Genomic DNA, 26,810 nt, shown 5'->3' with positions numbered 1-26,810 from the left:
GTGGAAATGCCACAATGAGGTTATTTTTTCTATTCAACGTGTTTTTGTTAACTTTATGGTTTAAAGAATTTGGCTCACGGTTTCCTCCTTTGCTCAAGTGAGTTCATCTTTGGTGATTAATGGTACTCATGTGCATAGATAGTCATTATGGATTTCTTGGCACTTTCCTCCTCTAGGGTGGTGTAAGGTGAACTGTGATAGTTTTAGTTCGAAGTATGGATGGTATGGCGACAGGTGGGGGCCTCGTAAGGGATGATGCAGGTTATTAGAAAGGTGGTTTTTTTGTGAAAAGGGGCTTTTATACTATTCAAATGGCTAAGCTTTGGGCAGTGTTCGAGGGCTTAAAGCTGGCAAGAAGGCTGGGTATTCAGCTTTTAATTTTGGAATATGATAATTTTAAAGTGGTAAAGTATATCTACAAAGACTTAGATCCTCTAGGTATAGCAAGATCTATTGTTTCATCTATTCACTGTTTGCTGGATGAAGCTTGGCATGTTCAAGTTCGACACATTTTTCATGAGGTTAATTTCTCTACTGATTGATTAGCTTCCTTCACATCTTATTGTTATGTTGGTGTACGTCAGTTGCTTCAATGGCTAGACATGATCATCATGGCCCTTCTTTTGCTAGGTATTGTTTAGTTTAGTTCTTCTTTGTTTGTCTTCTTTATTCAACAAAAAATATATGATTGCAGAGAAAGCATGGAATGGTTTAACTAAAGAAAAATAAAATAAAATAGAACTTCCAATAACATTGGTTTGGACAGAGTTATTTCAAATATTTGTTAATATTTAACAATCAAAATAAGGTAATAATATACAATGGAAAATACAAATCGCAATGATGAAAAAGGAAGTTGATGTTAATTGCTATTTGGTAATGGATTGGAATGTATATTATGACTATATTACTCTAAGGAAATAAGTTCAAATTAGCCCCTTAATATTTCCTTGAAGTTCAAATAAGTCCAAAATAACTTTTTAGTTTAGCCTAATCCATATTTTGAAATTAAGGTCAAATAAATCCACTTTTAGAATGAAAAATAATTTTATATTTTTTAATAATAAAATATTAATTTTATATTTTAAAATTTAAAAATATAAAAATAACTAAACGATTTTTAATTCTTTCACATGCAACGCATTCTAAAACCAAAATAACCCATCAAGAATTTCAAAGAGTGAGATCTGGTTTTGCCATTCTAAAATAAAAAACAAATAAAGAAATCTTAGTTAATATATGCCTACTAATATTATTCATAAAAGTAATAAAACACGTAACTCTAAACTATATAAATAAATAAATAAATAAATAAATAAATATATATATATATATATATATATATATATATATATATATATATATATATATATATATATATATATATATATATATAAAAGGTAAAATCAAAGAAATCCTAAACTATATAAAATAAAATAAGAATTAGAAATTTATTTAATTATCTATTATTGAGTTATGTTATAATCATGGCTAAACTTAATTCTAACCTAAACGGAATTTATTTAAATAAAAGAAATTTATTAAATTGTATGAAATTTTATTACCTTATTTTTATTACATAATCTTGTCTATAAACAAACATAACTCTAATATATATATATATATATATATATATATATATATATATATATATATATATATATATATATATATATATATATATATATGTAGATAGATTTTTCTTGGGGCTACCATATAGGATTTTAAAACTATCACACTTATGCCAAATGGCAAATTTTAATTGAATTGAAGTGAGTAGGCTCGCAGATTTTCCCTAGTACTGTTACATTGGATTCCAAAGCGATCACATTACTGCCAAATAGCAATTTTTAATTAAATTTATTGAATTTTTTTCGTATTTTCTAAACAGTTGTAATGTATAATTATTCTAAAATTTAATTTTCTAAATATAATCCTTAATTAATTTGATCTTTTAAATTTAAATTGTAACACCCCGAACCTCCGAGCTTTGAATAGTGCCATTTTTGGTCTATGACTAATACTATTCAAAGACATCTTAAGGATCAAAAATAAAAGGAAAATTAATTGAGATAGACACAATAAAAATTCAAGTGAACAAAAAACCTAAAGACTTATCAGAGATTATGAAAAAGAGGGATTAAAACTGGATGAGCGGCATTTTGGTCAATTCACTCCAAGAGTTGACTTTTGATCAAAATGTCAATTAAATTAAATGAAATTAATGAATTGAATTATGGAATAACTTTTTTTTTAGGAAAAAAAATTCAAGTATAAAGTGGAAAGAAAATAAAAGAAATAAAAATTTAGAATTTTAATTCCATTTTGAGCCAATTAAAATTTTAGGACCAATGGACTTTGGACAACTCAATTAAAATTATTTAAATAAATTAAAATTGGGATAAATATAAAAAAGGAAAGACTCCCTTCTCTCTCCCCCCATTTGTGCTGCACCACACTCCTCCTCTCCCTCTCCATTTCTTTCTTTCTTCTTCTTCCTTCTTCCTCCATTAACACCCCTCTCCAAATTCAATTCCTCATTTTTCTTCCATAAGTTTTCCCATTTAAATTGTAGTAAATACCAAAGTAAACATTGATTGAAAGATTAAAAACAAGGAGAGCAAGAAATTGGGAGAAATTGGAAGTTGGAAAGAAATTATTAAGAGGTAAGTTCTTTAATGCTCAATTAGTTATACAAACCTTGAACTAAGTTAGATTATGATGAAATTTCATGAGAAATTGAAAGAAAACATGCATGTATGAAGAGGTGTGATTTTTGGCCAACTTGAGAAAAATTAGGGTTTTGATGTGTTTTAGTTAAATTAATGATAAATTCAAGTTTAATTGAAGTAGTATGCATGATTGGGGTAGTGAGATTGCATGGGATTTACATAAATTGAAAAATGGAAGATTAGGGTTCATGGGAAATTAGGGCTTTTATTATATGAAGTGTAATTAGTGTTTGTAATGACAAATTGTGGTCATTTGAGGTGCCTTGAGTGTGAATTGACATTAATTGGATGAAAGGAATTGATGGGGTTGTATGGAGTGGGGAAATTGCAAACTAGGGTTTTGAAAAATTAGGGATTTTGTGCTAGGAAGTGCCATTGATGTGTTTAATTGTTAAATTATGGTTATTTTGGGTGAATTAAATGTGAATTGAGGTTGGTTAGTGGAAGTAATTTAAGAAATGAAAATTGAACCTTAGGTAGAATTTCTACACACTGAGTTTAGTGTGCTTGGCAGCTCATAAGTTGAGCTACACTACTCCAATTGGTGTGAAACTAATTGAAAATGAAACTTAAGACATAGGGCTAGAATTTTCATGTAGATACCCTTCTCAGAAAATGACCATAAACTGTCCTAAATGAACCTTGAAACTATTCTGTATCTGCAGAATTTGAACCGCATGAACAGTAAATTTTGCATGGCCATAACTTCCCCTAGAAAACTCTAATTTTGGTGATTCTTGAATGATGGAAACCTAAAACATAGAAGAATATTTCATATGAGGAACTTAAGGCCAAATTATGAACTTAACCTAATCAAATTGCTAAGCAAAGTTGAGTCATCAAATCTGCCAAAATCTAGAAATCTACAAATTGACCATATGAACAGTAAACTTTGTATAGCTATAACTTTCTTTAGAAAACTCTAATTTAGGTGATTCTTAAACTGATGGAAACTTAAAACATAATATAACATTTCATATGAAGAACATAAGCTCAAATTATGAACTTAACCTAATCAAATTGCTAAGCAAAATTGAGTCACCAAATCTACCAAAATCTAAAAATTTGCAAATTGACTATATGAATAGTAAATTTTGCATAGTCATAACTCTCTCTAAAAAACTCCAATTTAGGTGATTCTTGAACTGATGGAAACCTAAAACATAGTAGAACATTTTATATGCAGAACTTAAGGCCAAATTATGAACTTAGCCCAACCAAATTGCTGAACAAAATTGAGTTGATTAATCTGCTAGAACTGGAATAGTCACTTGAACAGTAATTTTTTCATGGCCATAACTTTCTCTAGAAAACTCTAATTTAGGTAATTCTTAAACCAATGGAAACCTAAATCATATTAGAACATTTCATATGAAGAATGTAAGGCCAACTTATGAACTTAACTAAATCAAATTGTTGGCCAAAGTTTAGTCACCAAAGCTGTCAGAATCAGCCCATGTGAACAGTAATCACTTTTTTGGTCATAACTTAAGCTACACAACTCCAAATTGGGTCATTCCAAAAGGAAAATAAAGTTAAGACCTAGATTAACAATTTTCATGAAGAATAACTTACCAAATTATAATGGGAACTAGATAAAAATTGCATTCAAAGATTAGGACACCAAGATATCCAAAATTTAAAACTCTTTGAAAATTTGCCAATCTAACTTAGGGAGGCATTAGACATTTATGAAATGAGTTTTGGAAATATTTGAGATGAGTATTAAAACATTATACTTGTTTTTTTTTTCAGTAGAAAATGAAGTTGGGATAGACAAAGAGAAGTAAGTAACGAGAAAGGAGAATTATTGAAGGTTTGTGCACAACTAACCATTTTCTTTGTTTTTAAACTTGTAAATTGTTTGGAATGAGTTTATTTGAATGAGTTTACTTTGAACGAGTTTACTTTGAATGAAATATATTTTTTCTCTTACATTTGAGAAATTTAGGTGTTGCCACCTCTATATAGATTTTATGATAAATTGAATGTGTTTATTAGTTTGCAAATGTGCTTGTTGAGTGGGAAACTTTTGAAAATTATTTTGAAACCACAGTTAGCATGACCATCCCTTTCAGATAACAGCTACTTGGGGTTTGATATTTGATTATGATTATGTCCCCCATTAATAACGGTTAGTGGGGTGAGACTAGATGAGTACTCATTAGCTAACTAGCCATTCCCTCATTAATAACGATTAGTGAGGTTGAGATTGCTTTGTCGTGGTGTGCAACACGGCATTGATCATAAAATTTTGTGTCATGGTCTAAACTATGTATTGATGTTGGCAACACTTATGCTTTGTGAATTGTGATTTGTGAAGTATGATTTCTCATTTGAGAGGTGATTTCAATAAATGGTTTTTATGGACTTAGAAATTTTTGTGATATTTTTATGATTATGGAAAAATGTAATTTATTATATTTGGACAAGTTGTGCTTTACTTTAAGTTTTAAAATTATTAGTTGTGCACCACTGAGTGATATACTTAATGATAGCTTATTTATACTGTCGTAGGTAAGGGAAAGGAGAAGGCTGCCGGGTGAGAGACTTGAAAGCAGCATTTTAGTTTTGATTGTGGGTATATATCATAGGTATACTCTTGTAATTTCATTTTGATGTATTTTGTACCTATATGTATGGATATACGGACATTGAGCAGTTTGTATTTAAAAGCATTACATTGCTATCACATTTTGATTTTGTAACTATTTGTATTTTATTTTGAAATTTATGCAAAATGTATCTTTTGTAATAATAAGTTTATTTCCTCTAATGAATGTCTACTTGATATGTAATTGAATTTATTATGCTTGTGAAATGGGTAGGAGTAAAATCTTTTACTTAGTTTACTATGATTTCAACAGGTTATATAATTGGGTTTTACTAAAGTTTTAACTATTCCTATGTAGTTTTCCGCAAAAAAATTAATAAGATAAAAAGCTATGCTTTGTTTAAAATCCCTTGGAGCATATTTAATGGGTTATCGGTAGGTATAGCTCAGTAATTCATTAGGTATGCTATGGAAACGCATCATGCATTACAAGGGATAAGGTGTGACATGTTTTAGTGGTATCAGAGCTTTGGTTTTCATACAAGTTTTGACTTTCATATTTGAAATATTTTGATAAGTATAACTGCTTAATTGTCATTAATTGGTCCATATAGTGCATTACATCATGAATATAGACTAATTGAGGGAAACCTCCTTGTGTTGGTTATTCAGGGAGTAGAATTCTTTGTGATTCATTATGGAAGAGGGGGATCACATAGTAGAGCAATCGGTAGCAGCTGAGGTATAAGGGAAGCCCCAGCTCCTTAAAATGCCAGTGGGTCAGCTGCACCCATCCCACCTACGTAGTTTCCTACTCAGTTCGCTCAGCAGATGGCTGCACTATTTCAACAAATGGCTGGCAATATACCGGTCCAAGCTCCAGTACAAGCACCTCCAGTGCAACCACCACCTCCAGCCAGATAGTATGAAAAGTTAATAAAGTATGGAGCAATAGAGTTCAAGGGTACAGTGGACCCATTAGAAGTAGAACAATGGCTTGAGAAAATGGAGAGAGTATTCGAGAAATTACACTGCACAGATGATTTGAAGTTCGAATACTCAGTTTCTTTGTTGTATGGGGATGCTTATGAATGGTGGAAGACCATTCCCCATAGTATGATAGAGCTCCCAGTGTTGACATGGGAAGATTTCCTTAGGGAATTTCGACAGAAGTATGTTCTAGATATGTATGTGGATATGAAGCTTCAAGAGTTTTTGAGTTTCAAACAAGGGTATAGGACTGTGGCAGAGTATGAGAGGGAGTTCTCTCACCTGAGTCACTATGCTGGGAGTTTACTCACCACTAGCAAGGACAGATGCAAGCGGTTTGAAGCCAGATTGAGGCCTAGCTTATGAATGCAAGTGGTTGGGTTCTGTCATGAGAACTTCTCAGAACTGGTATCCCAAGCCCTAAAATTAGAAAGGATTGAGTTAGAAGGGGCTGTTAAAAAGGGAACAGAAGAAAAAGAAAAAAGTAGGAAGACTTCAGGTCAGAGTTCAAGTAGCAATCTGGGTAAGAGAAAGAGTTTTAGGGGATTGAGTAGCAGAGGATCTGGTAAGGGAAGATTCTCAGGACAGACGCCACCTAGATTCGGTCAGCAAACATTTAGGGGTTCCTTTCCTATCCATAACTATGAAACTTGTGGTAAGACACATGGAGGAGTATGCTATAAGGCAACAGAAGCTTGCTACAGCTATGGTGGAAGTGGGCATTTTGCCATGGATTGCACTAGTGCCTGTAGATCTGGGCCACCTGCCACCACTGAGGGATTTGCTCAAGGTTCTATTTCCAGACGACCACAGACAGTTAGTAGAGGCTGAGGCAGGGGTAGAGGTAACATTTCTAGTAGCCAGGGCACAGTGAGCCAGCAAGAATAGAGTGGTACACCAACCAGGGTGTACACCATGCTTCAGAGGGAGGAAGCTGAGACATCAGATATTGTGGTTGGTACTTTCTCCATCTTTGGTAGAGATGTATAAATGTTGTTTGACCCTGATTCTATACATTCTTATGCTAGTGCCAGTATTGCATGTTCTGTTGCTATTCCTTGTGTGAAATTGGATTATGAAGTACTAGTGACTAGTCCTTTAGGATAAGAGGTTAGGGTGAACAAACTGTATAAGGAGTGTCCTTTGGTGATCCAAGGACATACATTCCTGTCAGATTTAATTGAAATGCCCTTCCGAGATTATGATATCATCTTGGGCATGGATTGGTTAGCCAGGCATCATGCCATGATCGACTGTAGACTGAAGACGGTCACTTTTGGTCTTCCTGAGTATGCAGACATAGTAATACATGGGGAGGGACAGTTATTGCCATCCAACATCATTTCAGCTGCACTTGCTAGAAAGATGATTAGAAAAGGATGTGAAGCTTATCTAACTCATGTGATAAACATCCAGGTGGGGAGTCCATATATCCCTACAGTATGTGATTTTTCGGATATCTTTCCTGAGGAGTTACTGGGATTGCCTCCGAAAAGAGAGGTGCAGTTTGAAATAAAGGTTATGCTTAGTGTGGATCCAATCTCCATTACTCCTTATAGGATGGCACCTGCTCAGTTGAAAGAGTTGAAGGTGCAATTGTAAGAGTTACTAGATAAGGGTTTCATCTGCTCTAGAGTGTCACCTTGGGGAGCACCAGTATTGTTTGTGAAGAAGAAGGATGGTACTCTCCATCTATGCATAGACTACAGACAGTTGAATAAGGTGACCATAAAGAACAGATATCCTCTGTCATGGATTGATGATCTATTTGATTAGTTGAAGGATGCAACTGTATTCTCTAAGATTGACTTGAGATTCGGCTACTATCAGTTGAGGGTGCAGGAGTAGAGTATACCTAAAACTACCTTTAAGACTCGGTATGGCCACTATGAATTCTTGGTGATGCCATTCGGGTTGACTAATGCTCCAGCTGCTTTTATGGGCCTGATGAATACTATCTTCAGGCCATATTTGGATCAGTTTGTAGTGGTGTTTATTGATGATATTTTGGTGTACTCAAAGAATGTAGAGGAACATGACAAGCACTTGAGGATAGTATTGTAAACTTTGAGAGAGAAACAGTTATATGCTAAACTGTCGAAATGTGAGTTTTGGCTGAAGGAGATTACATTTTTAGGGCATATTATATCTGCAGAGGGTATCCAGGTGGATCCTAGCAAAGTAGAAGTCATTCTTAATTGGAAGCCACCCAGAAATGTCACTAAAGTTTAGAGTTTCCTTAGTTTACAGGGTACTCCTGAAGGTTTGTGAAAGGATTTTCCATGCTAGCATCTCCACTGACCAAGTTACTTAGGAAGGATGTGAAATTTCAGTGGACTGATCTATGCCAAGAGAGTTTTGATGAATTGAAGAGGCATTTAACTAAAGCTCCAGCTTTAACCTTACCTACTTTGGGTAAAGAGTATGCCATATATAGTGATGCTTCTCATAACAGATTGGGCTGTGTGTTGATGGAAGATAGGAACGCCATTGCCTATGCTTCACGCCAGTTTAAACCGCATGAGAGGAATTATCCTACACATGACTTGGAGCTAACAGCCATTGTCTTTGCCTTGAATATCTGAAGACATTACTTGTATGGAGATAGATGTTACATATACACAGATTATAAAAGTTTGAAGTACTTGAGCACACAGTCCATGGTGCATGAGTTAAGGGCATTTCATGCTAATATGGAGATTGATGAAGATGGGTAGATGGTAGCTACTTGGCAAGTAAAGCTAATGCTGACAAAACAAATTAAAGCAACTGCACAAAATGATGATAAGTATATAAAGTTGATGAACGAGGTTCGGGATGGTAAGAAACCAGAGTTGTCGGTAAATGATGAGGGCTTATTGTTATATAAGGGCAGGATGTGCATTCTTGATAATGTTGAACTGAGCAAACCATTCTAAAGGAAGCACATGATTCACCTCTTGCGATGCATCCTAGTGGAACCAAAATGTATAGAAATATGAAAGAACACTATTGGTGGAGGGGAATGAAGAAAGACATTACAGAACATATTGCCAAATGCCTAACTTGTCAACAAGTAAAGGCAGAACACTAAGTGCCACCAGGGTTACTATAGCCATTACCAATATTTGAGTGGAAATGGGAGAGGATCACTATGGATTTCGTGACAGGACTTCCATGTACACAGAAGAATCATGATACAGTTTGGGTTATTGTTGATAGATTAACCAAGTTTGCACACTTTTTGCCAGTGAGGATGGATTACAGCCTGGAAAGATTAGTCAAACTATACATTGATGATGTGGTGAGGTTGCATGGAGTGCCAGTGTCTATTATATCAGATAGAGATCCAAGGTTCACTTCTAGATTATGGGGTAGTCTCCAAAAAGCCCTAGGAACTAGATTGAACTTCAACACAACATTCCATCCACAGACAGATAATCAGTCTGAAAGGGTCATTTAGATTTTGGAGGACATGCTTCGGGCATGTGTGATTGAGTTTGAAGGAAGCTGGGACACACACTTGCCTTTAATTGAATTTGCCTATAACAACAGTTATCCGTCAAGTATTGGAATGCCTCTATATGAAGCTCTGTATGATAGAAAGTGTAAAACTCCTTTGTGTTGGGATGAAGTGGGCGAGAGGAAATTGATTGGCCCTGAACTGGTGCAGCAGGCAGAAGAAAAGGTTAAGCTCATTAGAGACAGACTCAAGGCTGCATCGGATAGATAGAAGTCCTACATTGATCTGAAGAGAAGAGATATTCATTATAGTGTGGGTGACAAAGTTTTCTTTAAAGTTTCTCCCTGGAAGAAGATCATGAGGTTTGGTAGAAAGGAGAAACTGAGTCCTCGCTTCATCAGGCCATATGAGGTTCTAGAAAGAGTGGGTCCATTGGCATATAGATTGGCATTGCCTCCGGAGTTGGAAAAGATTCACAATGTCTTCCATGTCTCCATGCTAAGGAGGTACAGATCAGACCCCTCTCACATTTTGCCAATAGAGGAGATTGTGGTGAATCCAGACCTGACATATGATGAAGAGCCCATAAGAATCTTGGCATATGAGGTGAAGCAACTGAGGAACAAGTAGATACCTTTAGTAAAAGTGTTGTGGAACCATCATTCAGGCCAGGAGGCTACATGGGAGCATGAGGAGGACATGAGGAGGCAGCACCCATAGCTATTCACAGACTGAGACTAGGTAAAATTTCGAGGATGAAATTTTATTTTTAAGGAGGGGAGATTGTAACACCCCGAACCTCCGAGCTCTGAATAGTGTCATTTTTTATCTGTGACTAACACTATTCAAAGACACCTTGAGGACCAAAAATAAAAGAAAAATTTATTGAGATTGTCACACCCTACCCCTCTGTAAGGCATAACATGATCCCGTAGTATACCTAATGAATTACCAACTTCGTCTACTGATAACCCATTAAATACACTACAAGAGATTTTAAAACTTTTTTTACTTCTTTTTACAGTGGTGAGCACTATTTACAGGTGTTAAATTTTTTTTTTGAATTGAAGTGAAACAGCTAATACATTTGAATTAGTGGTAATTTCTGTAAAAATTTTAGCTGAGTGTCCTTTGTATTTTGAATAAAACAGTTCTTCAAAAACCTGTAAAAAGCACTTCAAATATATTTCTCAATCTCAAACTCCAACATAATTCAACACAATATGTTTCTCAACTCAAATCCACAATAATTTTTCAAAGGCTGAGATAAAAGAAATACAGTACAATTTTTACAAACCAAAATAACTCATAATTTATTTTTACAAATTCAATGTACAATTTTATATTACAACTACTCAAAACCAAGAACACTATATACATACAGTGAACATACATTACAATACAAAATGCAGAATATGGTATACTCAATATACTCGGTGATCTCTCGCTGAATGCACTAGCAGCCTAGTCTACTGCCCAGTCAGTCTGCCTACCTGCGACAGCAATAAAAAGCTATCGCTGAGACAATGTCTCGGTGGTGCACAATATTAACCAAATAAAATTTTAAATCACAAATGATAAGTCATATAAAGAGTGGATACTTAAACCATAGTTAAATTCAAGACAATGAATATCATAAAGAATTTAAACTCCATTTCACAATATCACAATATATCTCAATAATCAAAACATGGTTAAATTCAAAAGACAGTGGATGTCAATAAGAATTTAAAGTCCATTTCACAATATCACAATGAATCTCAATAAATCACACACAGCTTAATCATGTTCCAAAGTTCAATTCGTCCCAAGAGCCGATGGCTAATGAGGTATTCAATTCATCCCAAAAGCTGATGGCTGATGAGGTATAACATAGCTAGCTAGCAAAAATATGAGTACTCATTCTATTCGTCCTCAACAGGCACACACCTCAACACTTCAGCCAGAGAGGGAATTCAATTCGTCCCACTAGACAAGCTAGCGAGGAATACAATCAATATACATAATAGCTGTGGTTTCAAACCATTTACAATGCTTTTCAATCAATAAGTATCCATCAAATATCATTCAAACAATTTTTCACAGTTTCAAACTATTTACAATGCTTTTCAAGCAATAAGTATCCATTCAAACACATTTCCACGATTTGAAACAATAATATACAAATAGTCATAATTTATTTCAATTGAAAAATTCAAAAGAAATAACTATTGTGCACAAACACAATTTAAAACAATAACATACAAATAATCATAATTTATTTCAATTGAAAAATTCAAAAGAAATAACTATTGTGCACAAATCTCTGATAACTGTCTCCTGGCCTTGACTCAGTATTTTCTTCCCTTTCCTTGAGTCTTTGCTAACTAAGAAACACAATTTGAAGTGTTTAAGTACTCATTTAAACTGTCTCTAACGATAATGCTTGATAATTAATTCACTGAATTCTATTATTTGCTTAGTCAACCTAATATGTCGGCCCTCGATGTATTCTAGGTAAATTAGGTCTTAATGTTACTAATATGTCACATTTGTAGCCTTTTAGGGTTGGTACATGTTACCCAATTTATTTCCATGTATATTGCATTTTATTGTAATTTGCTAGATTCCGGGATACTAGTTTGACCTAGCCGGACGACCTAGTTCCCTCGGTTTTTGAGTTTCGGTCAAAACTACAAACTTGTCGATCTATGTCTTATTGCACGCAGGGCAAAATTTTAGGCCATTCTGAGTTTACTAGACCAAGTTATGGTCATTTTACTATTGCTGGTCAAAGTGCATCAAAATTAATCACTTTAGGTCATTTTAGGTTCGGCTAGTTTTTGGACCCAAAATTGTGCAAGCTATGTGACTTGTTTATGGTCATTTCTGGGCTTTGGTGTCTTCATAAGACTTGTAGATATAGGTCTTAACTATTCATGATAAAAATTTCAGGTTAATTGGACCTATTTTGAGTGAGTTATGGATAAAACACTAACTGCTACCCAAATAGTAAATTTTTAGGCCTTAATTGCACTAATTCGGATTTGGTCACTTTTCAAGTTACCTTACAAGTAGAATTTTGGTAAGCTTCCTTCATGAAAGTTGGCACATTTTGTGCCTAGTTTTACCTCCAATTGGTCTCATACCAATTGGAGTCACAAACTTAAGGTTCTAAGCCCAAAACATAAACTGTCCTATTGCATTTTGTTCATTACTCATCAAAGGACACTTTTAACATTTACCAACTACACATTCATGCTAATTCTGGTTTGTACCATAACCTAAACACAATTCACAACATATTGTTGGTCATTTTGGCAGCTTACAATCACACTCAATATGTACCATATAGTACAGAATTTTTCAAGCTCAAATTACAACAATTCAATCACCTAACCTAGCTCATTTACATGTCCAACCTCACACCATCATACATATACACAAGCTGCTATAACAAGTACCACAATTCAATATTAATATTCCATAAACCAAACATGAAATAACATTTTTATGGTTCACCAAATCAAGCTACCGATTCATACACTGTTACACTCATTTCATATAGGCATTTTAGGGTAGTTTTGCATCCATTTTGCCCTTATATTTTAGTATATTTTATGTTTTTAGCTTTATTTTAGCTTTTTTGTTAACTTTAGATACTTTATATTTGATTTTCGTAATTTTGTTGTTTTTGATAGGATTTTGTGGCAAATCGAAGATCAATGAGTGCAATAGGAAATAATTTGAAGAGATTTGAAGTTCTTTAAGCATGGAGGAAAGTTGAAGAAATCAAGCCTTGAAAGAGCAAACTAGCCGAAATTTGATTGAGACTAAGGTCATGCTGAAAAGTCCATTTTACTCTAAGTGAGATATGCAGCAACGTGAATAGTCGACTTGGATAATTTTACACCTCATTTCCTATCCACTTCTTGGCTCTTATTTACTTTTAGGGCAACTTTTTGGGACGATATAAATTCATCATTTCCTAGCTTTTGCAAAAGGAGAAGGGAAAAAGAGAGAAAACGGAAGAAACAAAGAAAAGAAAAAAAAACGCAAGAAAGAATAAGAAGGAGAAGGAGCACGCCATTGCCAAGTGATGTCCTTTTGAGTTTTGGGCTCTCCTTCGGTTTTCTATTTCTTAGTCTATTTTTATGTTTCTTTTGCTAGCTTTATCATTTCCTCTTGTAAATTTTATCATGATAGAATAGTTTTTCTAAGATTTGAGTTGGGTTGCACTATTTTGAATCTATTTGTGGATTTGGATTGGGTTTTATCTAGATTTATATAAATATGAGTTTTGATTCTTTTCTTTGTGTGCTTTATGACTTACCTAATGTTGGATCCCATTGGGTTTAGTTTTTAATCTTTGATTGAAGGACTGAAGGTGAAAATCATTGATAGATAATCAAGGATTAGAACTTGAAATCCCTAGATTTAGAAATAAACTAGGGCTTTAAGAGGATTCATTGATTGATTACAAAACTTAATGGGTTTTAAGTTAATCAAATATAGTAGGTTTGGTTTTCTTAAAATACTCTTTGGTTTGCTTGAAAAAGATATCAAAGGATTTTAGAATCAATCACCTTCAAACTCTATTTTCTTTTAAAATTGGATGACCCAAGACAAATCCCAATAGACTTAATTCATAAACCCCAACTTTGGAATCAATTTTACTATTAATTAGTCTTTGTTTTGCTTACCCATTATTAATTTAGTTAATTTTTGCTTAGATTAACACTTTATTTACATTACCCATTACCTATTTTCTTTATTTTCTACTTAAATTGCTGAATTTAGTAAAATTAGTTCTTACAAATTGTCATTAGTCTAAATAATCGAAATAACCATAGTCTAGTACTCAAATATAATTCACTTATCACTCTATTGATTCACCACATCAAGTTTTAATTGTTGTTTGATATTAGATGATTTGGTTGTTTGGTTAATTTAGACATTTTCTTTAATTTTCTTTTATTATTACTTTGTTTTTCTTTTGAATTTTTCTTTCTAATTTTGTTTCCATTTGCTTATCTTGTGAGGTATTTCAAAATGTTTCAAAGTTTCAATCGCACTTGGAGCCCTTTTATGATGCTTGGGGAAGATTTAATGATATGGTAGAGAGATTTTCCAACCACAACCTTTCAAATCAGTCTCTAATTCTTTGTTTCTATGATGGTTTGGATGAAATTGGGTAGATTATGGAGCTTAGCAAGCGGTGATCATGTTCTTCAAAGAGGTCATGAGGATGTCATTCACTTGTTGAATGACATGGGATTTTGATTACCATTGGCATTGGGACCAATATCCCCATACCACAAACAACCCAATATTTCACACCAATCATTTGAGTTTGAAGAAGAGAAGTGGAACATGAAGAGAAGATAAATTTGAAAATCTCTTTAACCAATTATTGAAGATTCAAGAAGACCAAGGAATGAAACTTAAAGAGATGGTAGCTAAATTGGATGATCTTGAAACATCAATGAAGAAAAATGAGCTATCAATTAAGATGATGAATGGAGTTTATGAGGAGGAACAAAATACTCAAGGGGACAATGGGTTAAACTATGATAATGCTTCATGGGAATTTGAATAAGTGGAGCCTCAATCATAAAAAGAAAAATCCTTTGAAGATGAGTTACCAATAGAGTTTCCACAAGAAAATGAGTTACTTGAAGAAGAAATAGAACTTAAAGTTGAAGGAAACAACTCTTTTATCCTTAGAGAGTCATTAGAAGAGGGCTTATATGGAAATGAGTTAGAAAAGAAGTTGGTGGTTGAGGAAATTGATAAAACCATTAACTTGAGGTCATTGATGAATCTTTCACATACACCATTTTCTCTCATGGATACCTCCTTCATCATTTTATATCCTACATGAGCTTAAGCTTTCTTCAACCCAAGCATGTGATTCAACTCCAAGTGTTGTTCATGCTACATGCAAATTTGCTTCAAATCTGGCCAATCTTGAGGGCACTTTACATCAAGACCCATATGTCATATTATATGATAATTATTATGGAAGGAAGCCGCTTTTTGATTAGCATATTTGAAGGGGTCAAGCTAATGACCTTAAATGAGCGCTTATTGGGAGGCAACCCAAGTTTACTTTTAGTAGTTTTTTTGTTTTCTTTTTTTTTTTGAGTTTTTCAGTTTTTACCCTCATTAAACTCAAAAGTGACATTTGTTTATCTTTTGCAGGTCATTCATGAAGATTGGGCAAATTAACATTTGTAGCAAAAACAAAGAATTGAAAGAGAGCAAGTATAAAGCAAAATTCTGCACTTTCCTTTAAACTTGTGCTAAATGATATTGCAATCTACTTGATAGCACATGTTTAATTTTATATCTGTGAAATACAACGGATGAGGATCAATTTTGATATTTAGTGATGTGAGCTTTATTGAAGTGCAAAAATAGTGTTTGTTAAGATTTACCTTTTATTGTATATTTTATTTTTTAGTCTTTTAGTAATTTACATGTTTTTGTTTGAATTTAGTTTTATTTTTTTCATCTTGCTTAAAAGTCAATTTCTATGTCTTTGCAATTCTTGAATGTTTGGAACTTGTCTCAAAAATGTACCTTTGGTATAAGTAGATAAAGGAGACCATTTCATTAAGTGTGCACAAAGGTAGTCAAAATTGATGCCTAAATTGAAAAATGCTTGCATAAGCTAAATGAAAATATATAGTGTTTGATGAGTTCTAAGAGATGATGAGCTTAAATTCCTCAAATTTATGGTGTTTGTGTGTATTTGGTAATTGCTAAGGTCATGACATTCCATAGCATTTGAACTTTTGGTAAGCAAAACCACAATTTTTCTCAAATGATGTTGTCTATCCCACATTTTAAAAGCCCAAAACTTTCGCCATTTTTATAAAACCTCCCAATAAGCCACAACTCTCATTCTACATGCTTCAAGAAATGAAAGACGAAAATTTAGAAATCGCGCAAGCGGACCACAATGACCCCTCACCACAACTCAAAGGCGGACGATCGAGAATAACAAAAGCCTGATACAGAGCTAAGACAATTTAGTATTAATTTTATAGTTTTTCAATTTTTAGTTTGTTAGGTTTATTTTGTAATTTGTTTATTTTAATCTTCAAACTTTTATTTTATTTTCGCTATGGACATAGTTATTCTATGAATGTTTTTGGTTTAATCCTTTATTTATAGATCTTATTTTTTTACACTTTTTCATCTTCTTGCACATTATTTTTGCACTTTATCTTTTCTTCAATCCTAATTTTGTTGATATTGATGAGTTGCACAATTTCCTTTACATCATTTGACCCTTTTACTATTTATGCTTATGGTATGTTGCCAATGCTTATGCTTAGTTAAGCAACATCTTAAGCAGTGTAAATTCATACATTTGGGATACTTTTTCACATTTTTTTCTCTCTAAAGCTTCATTGTTAATATCATTTTGAGCTAATTTTGAAATACTTGAGCTTATATTGATTTAATCCCCAATTGTATATATTTCATTAATTGATTAGTTCACACAATTTTGCCCATCTTTGCATTCATTTTAGACATTGAGGACAATGTTTCATTTGAGTTTGGGGGTGAGGGCAAAATTTTTGCAAAATTTTTTAAAATTTTCTTTCATTCATTTATTGCATTTCATTCATTCATATATAGATAATCCACACACTTATACATATACCACACACATGTCTATACCCATATACATACATTTGCATATAGTTTTCATATAGATTACACTTAGTTTTAATTTGATTTATGCATTCATTTTAGGATCATGCATATCATAAAAAATAATTTTTTTTTTTACCTTGTCCTTAGAGGATTGAGAATTGCTTTGAAGAGCAATTGAGCTTACTTTTAGAAGGGTTTGATGGATTGAAAGTTCTAGATAGGTGCAAAGTTATTAGATTCTTGCTTTAGTTTATATCTTCTTAGCCAAGGGCCACCCAATCAATTGCATTGACTTTGAGTGCTTAGAGAAAACTCAAGGGTGAGAAGTAGCTAATTGATGTCTCACCAATCCTAGAACAATCTTTCTAATCCTTTCAAGGCGAAATCATAGCATGCACTTGAAAAAGAAATGATCTAGGCATTCTTTAAATTTTAAACCCACATTTTAGCCTTAGCCAACCTCACTTCAAAATTTCCTTTGAAACCAATTTGAGCCTACATTTATCCCTCTTATTTCTTTGAAACCCACATTAATGCCTAGCCATAAACTCAAACACTTACCTACCCTCCATGAGAATAATTCTTTGAATGATAGATACACTTAAATAATAATAATAATAATTAGCTGGGAGTTTTGATTCAAAAAAAAAAAAAAAGGGAGAAAGCTAACAAATTCAATTATGGTATGTAAAGTAATTCACCAACCAAGTACACAAAGAAATGAGTTTGGGGGTGAATTGAAAGGGACAATTATAATTCAAAGTCAATGTTATTTATGTAGTCCCTCTAAAAGCTTCAAAATTATATGCTAGCATTGGTGAATAGTTGTAAAGTTCCTTCCCCCATTTGAAAAAAAAAAAAAAAAAATTTTGTGTCTTGATCTTTTAATAATTTGATTATTCTCATATTTTGTTACCTTTATCCTTTCTTTGTTAGCCACATTATCACCCCCTTAGCCCCATTATAACCCTTGAAAGTCCTTTTGATCTTTTGATGGTGTTTTGCTACATTAGTGGAGATTGGAATAGGAGAATTGCCTATGGGATTGTGATATCATTAATCCATTCATTTACTTCCATCATTATTTGAGACACTTTAGTTTGTGGATTACCCTATAGTCTATTTAGGCATGATTATTCTTTGTGATTGATTGGTTTGGGCTTGATGATATGAATAATTGACCCAAGGCTAAATGGTGATAACTTTGGTAAGGATTGAATTCTTTGCATCTTGAAAGTGGGTATATGGTTTGTTGGTGGCTAAAGGTAAGCTTGAGAGTTTGGATAAGTAATTTTCATAAATTTAAGGTAAGGTACCCCAAATTGTATTAATTGTTTTAATTTGCTTGAGGACAAGCAAAGGTTTGAGTTTGGGGGAATTTGTTACACTCATTTCATATAGGCATTTTAGGGTAGTTTTGCATCCATTTTGCCCTTATATTTTAGTATATTTTATGTTTTTAGCTTTATTTTAGCTTATTTGTTAACTTTAGATACTTTATATTTGATTTTCGTAATTTTGTTGTTTTTGATAGGATTTTGTGGCAAATCGAAGATCAATGAGTGCAATAGGAAATAATTTGAAGAGATTTGAAGTTCTTTAAGCATGGAGGAAAGTTGAAGAAATCAAGCCTTGAAAGAGCAAACTAGCCGAAATTTGATTGAGACAAGGTCATGCTTAGCATGAGGTAAAAGTCCATTTTACTCTAAGTCCGAGATATGAATAGTCTTTTTGACTTGGATAATTTTACACCTGATTTCCTATCCACTTCTTGGCTCTTATTTACTTTTAGTTAAAATTTTTGGGACGATATAAATTAATCATTTCATATCTTTTGCAAAAGGAGAAGGGGAAACGGAAAGAAACAAAGAAAAGAAAAAGAAAGAACGCAAGAAAGAATAAGAAGGAGAAGGAGCACGCCATTTCAGTGATGTCCATTTTTGAGTTTTGGGCTCTCCTTCCGGGTTTTTCTATTTCTTAGTCTATTTTTATGTTTCTTTTGCTAGCTTTATCATTTCCTCTTGTAAAATTTATCATGATAGAATAGTTTTTCTAAGATTTGAGTTGGGTTGCACTATTTTGAATCTATTTGTGGATTTGGATTGGGTTTTATCTAGATTTATATAAATATGAGTTTTGATTCTTTTCTTTGTGTGCTTTATGACTTACCTAATGTTGGATCCCATTGGGTTTAGTTTTTAATCTTTGATTGAAGGGTGAAAATCATTGATAGATAATCAAGGATTAGAACTTGAAATCCCTAGATTTAGAAATAAACTAGGGCTTTAAGAGGATTCATTGATTGATTACAAAACTTAATGGGTTTTAAGTTAATCAAATATCGTACGAAAGTAGGTTTGGTTTTCTTAAAATACTCTTTGGTTTGCTTGAAAAAGATATCAAAGGATTTTAGAATCAATCACCTTCAAACTCTATTTTCTTTTAAAATTGGATGACCCAAGACAAATCCCAATAGACTTAATTCATAAACCCCAACTTTGGAATCAATTTTACTATTAATTAGTCTTTGTTTTTGCTTACCCATTATTAATTTAGTTAATTTTTGCTTAGATTAACACTTTATTTACATTACCCATTACCTATTTTCTTTATTTTCTACTTAAATTGCTGAATTTAGTAAAATTAGTTCTTACAAATTGTCATTAGTCTAAATAATCGAAATAACCATATTCTAGTACTCAAACATAATTACTTATCACTCTATTACTTGCGGATTCACCACATCATACACCTCTCTCCATTAATTTCCAAGCTTCCAAATTCAAGTACACATTCACATATACTAAGTATACATCACCCAAATTAATTCCTACACACATAAACATTTAATCAACCCTTTAATCTACCATTTACAAGTAAGAATAAACTGTCCTCAAGGATTTTCCATGGCTGCCAAAAGTACACATCTCCCTTTAAACATCAAACCTCAAAAATCTCTCCACAATTCAAGTACCCATAACATGCTTACAAACTTTAATGAAACAATAATAAAAAACACAAACTTACCACTTTGGAAATTCTTCAAAACCTCACCAAAACTTCTTAAAATTTCTATCAAACTCTTCCTTGCAAGGTGAGGATAAACTTTAATGAAGACAAGTGTGGGAAAAGATGGCTTGATCATGGAGTTTTAATGGCTTAAAGGTGGGCGGCCATGGGAGAGGTTTTGAGAGCTTCCATGCAGCTAATTGAACTTTTCAAGTGAAGAAGATGGATTGCAGATTGTTAGTGGATATTTCTGTCCACTTATAATATAATATGTTGTATAATGGTCCACTAACATAGTTTAATAATAAATAAATGTTAAACTTTCCATATTCCCACATTAAGCTCCTAATTTTTGCTAATTGAATTAGGTACCACCAATTTAATTTTTCATGACATTTTCCAAGTGTAATATCATGTATTTTTAATGGAAATTTAGGTCAAAAGACAACTCGGGGTGTCAAATGACCACAATATCCCTGTTCGGGTTGCATTCCCGATTTTTTGGTAATACTAGGTTTTGTCCGTTTTTCGATTTCTCACTTTTCTTTGTACTAATTAATTAATTTTTCTTTGATATTTCTAATGGCATTTATACTTCAATAGACATTTATTTAAGTCTTAAAAATGTTTTCTAGGGTTCCCCGCGGTTCAGGGCTAGTCAACGGTCCACGCTGCGACTTTCCGGTGCGATCACCCATCGCTAGGGTTCTCGGCTCGTTTAACTTGGTTACATTTCATTGCTATTATTTTTCCTTTATTTTCCTTGTATTTTCTTTTCTTGTATTTCATTATTTTATGTCTCCTCATCAATATATAAGTGTAGTTCTAGGCATTCTAGCTGTCTGGACAAACACTAGTCACCGGAATAGTAGAACGCACTACCGAACTTAGGGGTGTTACAGAGATAGACACAGTAAAAATTCAAGTGAACAAAAAACCTAAAGACTCATCGGGGATTATGAAAAAGAGGGATTAAAACCCGATGATGGGCATTTTGTTTAATTCACTCCAAGAATTGACTTTTGACTAAAATGTCAATTAAATTAAATAAAATTAATGAATTGAATTATGGAATAATTTTTTTTTAGGAAAAGAATTCAAGTATAAAGTGGAAAGAAAATGAAAGAAATAAAAATTTAGAATTTTAATTCCATTTTAACCCAATTAAAATTTTAGGACCAATGGGCTTTAAACAACTCAATTAAAATTAATTAAATAAATTAAAATTAGAGTAAATATAAAAAGGAAAGACTCCCTTCTCTCTCTGCCCCATTTATGCCGCACCACACTCGTCCTCTCCCTCTCTCTTTCTTTCTTTCTTTCTTCTTCTTCCTTCTTCCTCCATTAACACCCCCCTCCAAATTCAATTCCTCATTTTTCTTCCATGAGTTTTCCCATCTAAATTGTAGTAAGCACCAAAGTAAACATTAATTGAAAGATTAAAAGCAAGGAGAATAAGAAATTGGGAGAAATTGGAAGTTGGAAAGAAATTATGCAGAGGTAAGCTCTTTAATGCTCAATTAGTTATACAAACCTTGAATTAAGTTATATTATGATAAAATTTCATGAGAAATTGAAAGAAAACATGCATGTATAAAGAGGTGTGATTTTTGGCAAACTTGAGAAAAATTAGGGTTTTAATGTGTTTTAGTTAAATTAATGTTATATTCAAATTTAATTAAAGTAGTATGCATGATTGGGGTAGTGAGATTGCATGGGACTTGCATAAAATGAAAAATGGAAGATTAGGGTTCATGGAAAATTAGGACTTTTATTGTATGAAGTGTAATTAGTGTTTGTAATGACAAATTATGGTCATTTGAGGTGCCTTGAGTGTGAATTGACATTAATTGGATGAAAGGAATTGATGGGGTTGTATGGAGTGGGGAAATTGCAAACTAGGGTTTTAAAAAATTGGGGGTTTTGTACTAGGAAGTGTCATTGATGTGTTTAATGTTAAATTATAGTCATTTGGGGTGAATTAAATGTGAATTGAGGTTGGTTAGTGGAAGTAATTGAAGAAATGAAAATTGAACCTTAGGTAGAATTTCTGCACACTGAGTTCAGTGTGCTTGGCAGCTCATAAGTTGAGCTACACGACTCCAATTGGTATGAAACTAATTGAAAATGAAACTTAAGACATTGGGCTAGAATTTTCATGAAGATACCCTGCCTAGAAAATGACCATAAACTGTCCTAAATGAACCTTAAAACTAGAAGTGAAATTCTGAATCTGCAGAATTTAAACCACATAAATAGTAATTTTTGCATGGCCATAACTTTCTATAAAAAACTCCAATTTAGGTGATTCTTGAACCGATAGAAACCTAAAACATAGTAGAACATTTCATATGAAGAACTTAAGGCCAAATTATGAATTTAACCCAATCAAATTGCTAAGCAAAGTTGAGTCATCAAATCTGCCAAAATCTATAAATTGACTATATGAATAGTAAATTTTGTATGGCCATAACTTTCTCTAGAAAACTTCAATTTAGGTTTCTTGAGCCGATGGAAACCTAAAATATATTAAAACATTTCATATGAAGAACTAAAGGCCAAATTATGAACTTAACCTAATCAAATTGCTATGAAAAATTGAGTTACCAAATCTGCCAAAATCTGGAAATCTGTAAATTGTCCATATGAATAGTAACTTTTGTATAGTCATAACTCTCTCTAGAAAACTCTAATTTAGGTGATTCTTGAACCTATGTAAACCTAAAACATATTATAACATTTCATATGGAGAACTTAAGGCTAAGTTATGAACTTAACCCAACTAAATTGCTGAACAAAGTTGAGTTGATGAATCTGCTAGAACTGGAATAGTCACATGAACAGTAATTTTTTCATAGCCATAACTTTCTCTAGAAAACTCCAATTTAGGTGATTCTTGAATTGATGGAAACCTAAAACATAGTAGAACATTTCATATAAGAATGTAAGGCCAAATTATGAACTTAACCCAATCAAATTGTTGGCCAAAGTTAAGTTACTAAAACTGCCAGAATCAACCCATGTGAATAGTAATTACTATTTTGGTCATAACTTGAGCTATACAACTCTAAATTAGGTGATTCAAAAAGGAAAATAAATTTAAGACCTAGATGAAAAATTTTCATGAAGAACACCTCATCAAATTATGATGAGAACTAGATAAAAATTGCATTCAAAGATAAGGACACCAAGATATTCAAAATTTAAAACTCTTTGAAAATTTGCCAATCTAACTTAGGGAGGCATTAGACATTTATGAAATGAGTTTTAGCAATAGTTGAGATGAGTATTAAAACATTATACTTATGTGTTTTCAATGGAAAACAAAGTTAGGACAGACAAGGAGAAGTAAGTAACGAGAAAGGAGAATTATTGAAAGTTTGTGCACAACTAACCATTTTCTTTGTTTTTAAACTTGTAAATTATTTGGAAAGAGTTTATTTGAACGAGTTTGCTTTGAACGAGTTTACTTTGAATAAAATATAGTTTTTCTCTTGCATTTGAGAAATCTGGGTTTTGCCACCTCTATATGGATTTTATGATAAATTGAATGTGCTTATTGGTTTGCAAATGTGCTTGTTGAGTGAAAAACTATTGAAAATTATTTTGAAACCACAGTTAGCATGACAGTCCCTTTCGGATCTCCCCAGTAGTAACGGCTACTTGGGGTTTGATATTTGATTATGATTATATCCCCCATTAATGTCACACCTTACCCCTCCGTAAGGCATAACATGATCCCGTAGTATACCTAATGAATTACTAAACTTCGCCTATTGATAACTCATTAAATATACTACTAGAGATTTTAAACCAATTTCCAATAATTTTAAAGTGGTGGGTAATGCTGATTACTTATATAAAACCTTTAATCGAAGTTTAGGTTATAAATTAAAATTTTAAATTAATTTGAAATTTATGAAAATTTTACAAAAAGTTCGGCAGAGTGCTGTCTATATTTTGGGAAAACAGTTCTTCAAAAACCTATTAAAAATACTCCCAATACATTTAATACCCACAACTCCAATATTCTCATCACAATTTAATCTCAACAACCACAATTTCGGGTAATTCATTATTAAAAAAAAAATGTCAACAAAACAAAAAAAAAAAGAACTTAAACTTTTCATTACTAAGAAATAATAAGTTTGCAGTACAAATATTTACAATGGTCAAAATAAAAGTTCAAAATTTATTATATAACTGCTTAAGTCCAATAAACATACACACAGTTACATATACATTAAAATAAAAATTTACAAGGGTATAATCTATATACCCGGTAATGATCCCAAAAATTCTAGTCACTTCGAATCTCAAGCAGCCTACTCTGCTGCTTTATCTATCTCTTTACCTGCGACAATAATAAAAAGCTATCGCTGAGCCAAAGACTCAGTGCTGTACAATTTAAAGAAAATAATAATTTGCGCAGCAATTAAATCACAATTTCCTCAAGTAAATCAATTCAAATATTAATACATATAAAATCATGCTTTATTTCTAAAGCCAGAAAATTTCTTAATAAAAACATATTTCATTCCACTAATCATAAAACAAAATTCTAAAAAGACACACAGTTTTGATCATGACACGATTTCCGATTCGTTCCAATAACCAAAGGCTAATGGGGAATACCAAGGCTAGCTAGCATAAATATATAAGTACTCATTCAATTCATCCTCAACTAGCACACGCTTCAACACTTCAACTAGAGAGGGAATACAGATCCAATTCATCCCACTAGGCAAGCTAGTGAGGAATTCAAACATATAGTCATGATATTGTGGTTTCAAACCATTTCAACAAATTTCCAAGCATTAAAATATCATTCAATTCACTTTCATATTTTATTCAAAATAATTTCCCAAAAATTTGGCTAGCAACAGATAATTTTGTCAAGCAACATATTCAACACAAGTGTGGCTATAAATTAATTTCACAACTTATTCAATTCAAAATTAAAATTGAAAATAAAAAAAAAGGGTTAGTTATTGTACACAAACCTCTAATAAGTCGCCTCTCTACCATAACTCACTTTTTCCTTATCTTTTATGATCTCCTTTTCTACTGAAGCACATAATTTAAAGTGTTTTAATACTCATTCAACTCATTTCTAATAAGTAATTCAATAATTAAATTTTGTAGACTTAATTTACCCCAATAAGATTTATAAAATTTGAGTCCCCTGTATTTGGTGCATTTGTGGTTACTATTCACTTCAAAATATCGACTTTTTCATACTTAAAGGGTATACTAATTCTAATTGAACTCACATACCACATTTTGGGTTACAATTGTATTGACATTGATTGCCAATTAAAATTCAAAACTCCCTAAGAGAAATTCTAAAATTTCAGTTTTGGTTACTTGGTTTTACTGTTTCATTGGACCTATCTACAGTGGAAATTTAGCCAACTTTTCTTCATCAAAGTTGTTCCTTAATGTCTTAGCTTTAATTCCCTTTTTGAATCACTCCATTTGAAGTTTTGTAGCTCAAGTTATATCATTTTTACTAAGGCTGGCCGGATTGGTCAAAACCTAAAAATTCTGGGCACATTAGGGTTTTGGCAGATTTAGTGACCTAAGTTTGGTTGGAAATTTGACCAGGTTATGATCAGAATTTGGATTTATGTTCTTCATGAAAGTTGTTCAATATTCTAAGCTTTCCAATGGTATAAAAATCAGGTCATTTGGGCTTTTCTACACCAAGTTATGACCATTTGAACATGTACTGTTCATATGGTTAGTTTTGTCCAGTGGTAGGGTACCTAATCCGGATTTAACCAAATTTTACACCAATTTGTGGTCAGTTTTAGGGCAAGGTTTCTACATGAAAATTGTTGCTATGGGTCTTAATTTTCATCTCCAACTAGCCTTACACTAATTAGAGCAACAAAATTTCAGTTATGACCATTTGAGTGGACCAAGGTCAAGCTATCCAGAATTGGACATTACCAGATTCACACTTCAATTCCATTCCATGAATTCAACCACACTCATAAACACACCAATTGACAAATTTAAGCATCAATTATGTCAATTGTGCATCAATTCGTTAAAATTCTGAATTTTCGCAAACCCTAACCATTAAGAACCCTAATTTTGCAATTGCCTAATTTATATCAAATTCAGTACACCAGTCACTTCTACATACTTATTTAAGCTTAATTACACACTTAATTTCAGTCAATTCACCTCAATCGTACTTCCCTCATGGCTAGCCGAAATCCATAGAGTTCCCTCAACTTGTCATTTTTATTTCATTTTCAACAAATTCTAACTTAATTTAAGTGCCTACTCATGAATATAGAGAGAAAATTGGAAAATCATTACTAACCTCTTTGGTGAATTTCCAAAGCTTCCAACTCTTCAATTTTCCTCTTCTATTTTGCTCCCAAATGCTTTATCAAGGTCTAAGGATGAGGTTTTGTGT

Source organism: Hevea brasiliensis, unplaced genomic scaffold (assembly GCF_030052815.1).
Source record: "Hevea brasiliensis isolate MT/VB/25A 57/8 unplaced genomic scaffold, ASM3005281v1 Scaf90, whole genome shotgun sequence".
Lineage (NCBI taxonomy): Eukaryota > Viridiplantae > Streptophyta > Magnoliopsida > Malpighiales > Euphorbiaceae > Hevea > Hevea brasiliensis.
The sequence above is the reverse complement of the archived record's forward strand: the minus strand, read 5'-3'. Positions refer to the sequence as shown.